This window comes from Trachymyrmex septentrionalis, unplaced genomic scaffold (genome assembly GCF_001594115.1).
Source record: "Trachymyrmex septentrionalis isolate Tsep2-gDNA-1 unplaced genomic scaffold, Tsep1.0 scaffold74, whole genome shotgun sequence".
NCBI classification, from domain to species: domain Eukaryota; kingdom Metazoa; phylum Arthropoda; class Insecta; order Hymenoptera; family Formicidae; genus Trachymyrmex; species Trachymyrmex septentrionalis.
The window spans coordinates 1,945,918-1,948,150 of NW_017305927.1; positions in this window are offsets into that span (position 1 = coordinate 1,945,918).

Consider the following 2,233-nt stretch of genomic DNA (forward strand, 5'->3'; position numbering starts at 1 on the left):
TTTTAGACACTTTCAATTCGATCCACAAAAGATTACAATTCATATTGAGATTATGTAATAAACCGCACGAAAGATTACAATTCATAATTGAGTATTGTTGATATAAATATATTTACTCATATAATAACTTGAGTGGGTCATAGCCCAACATTAAATTATTAATTTTTTTAATGTTATATTTTATTATAAATATATTTTACTAGCTTTTATGACGATTATTATCCAATTATTATAACTTCTAAATAACAAATTTGTAATGCGGCGCTCAGTGCGCGCGCGTCTACTAACGTTTAGCCGGGATACACTTTGTATCTTTTAACAAATTTTGAATCACTATAGTTACTCTTTTTAATATTATATATTTACATTTATTTAATCTATTATTTATAAAATTTTTTTGTGTGGTTGTTAATGCAAAAATAAAAACCGTTTATTATCGAAAAATTATAGTATAATTAATTACGCATAAATGTTTCGGCCTATTTCCGGACCATCATCAGTAGTCACATGTAAAATTCTCATTTCTTTATGGCACACAAGGCAGTAGAATGGCAACTCAATCTCTTTATTCTATTGGTTAGTCTAATAGTTGAAAATTTCAGTGGTAAGGAATAACAGATAAAAATCTGTGCAGATATAAAAAATCAATTATTTATTATAAAGACAAATTAATACACTCATCATATAGCCATGAAAGACGTGAACATCAAAAATCAATCAAAATCGAAAGACAAAGAATCCGAAAATTATTCATATTTAGTTATATAAATTCATTACCGTTCCGAATATTGTGACAGTCAACATTCAAATGAATCAAAGATAATACGCAGTGTACAAACTAATAAATAAAACGAACGATATTATCAACATATGTCAGACTGTTATTTAAAAATAATAAAAACAAAAACGGCGCGCAGTGTAAATTATTGATAATCGAGATGTATGAGTGATATAAAAATTCAGTGTCAGATTGCAAATTAAGGCTGTTTTTTTGTAACTGAATATGTAGCATTTCCGAGATACGTCATTTGTGCAAAAACCGCTTCAGATCAACAATTTTTCTGCCTTCACACTCAAAATCATGGTTTATATTGAATCTTTCGATAATAACAGAATGATTACTCGTGTTCCTTTGGATGTCATTACAATGTTCCGAGATTCTTGTTTTTGAAGTCCTCCCTATCTACCCGACATAGGAGGCATTGCAATCCTTGCAATATATCTTGTAAAAAATACGTTCTTTTTTGCTTTATTAAGTAAAAAATCTTTATGTGTTTTAATAAAAGAATTGAGTTTGTTCAGATTAAAAAAATGCAAAGTCAACATCAAGATCTTTAATTATGTTCTTGAATTTGAGATTTCCGAAACAAATGGAATCGTAACCATGACTTCTTAACAATATCTTCATCGAAAGTATAATTCGTGTTTTGCTTTAAGGTTTTTTACTCAATAAAGATTTTAGATGCTCATTAGTTGTGTTAAAAATAAAATCAATTAGATAGTGATTATTTAAAAGTATCTATATCTGCACAGATTTTTATCTATTATTCGTTAACACTGGAATTGTCAATCATTGCCAATAGAATAAGGAGATTGAGTTGTCACTCAACCGTTTCACCATGAAGAAGTGAGAATTTTACAACGTACATTCAGACATACTGATGGCTCGGAAGTAAGCCGAAAGGTTTATGCGTAACTAATTATACTACAATTTTTCAACAATAAACGAATTTTATTTTCACACTAACAACCGCGCAAAAAACTCTGATTAGCCCTTATTTATTTATGTTTTTGACACAGTTTGATTAATCGAGAGTTTGGTTACTTGTTTTATTTTATAAAATTTTTATTAACTCACCAAATTTTGTCACGGATGCCGACTGATGTCCGACGTCAATGAGTGATGTCACTGATGATGTAGAGAATGATGAAACGCATTCACTTGATGAAACCTACACTCAGGATAAAATTACATGTAGTGCGGTACGCGGTACGCGATACAGAAATTAACTAGGTAACTACAGAAACCGCGCAAGCCGTGACACTTCTTCTTTTCCCTTCTATTATATAGTACAGAGCGCGTGCCGCTTACTGCGTTCTATGTAATTGAAGGGAAAAGAAGCAATCGCACCCGCACTTATTACAATAATCGCGTTCAGCAGATTCAGCTATTACGAAGAGGATCTGTGAGCGCTCGCTGCTATTGATATATTCTTTTAGAATATTTTAGATC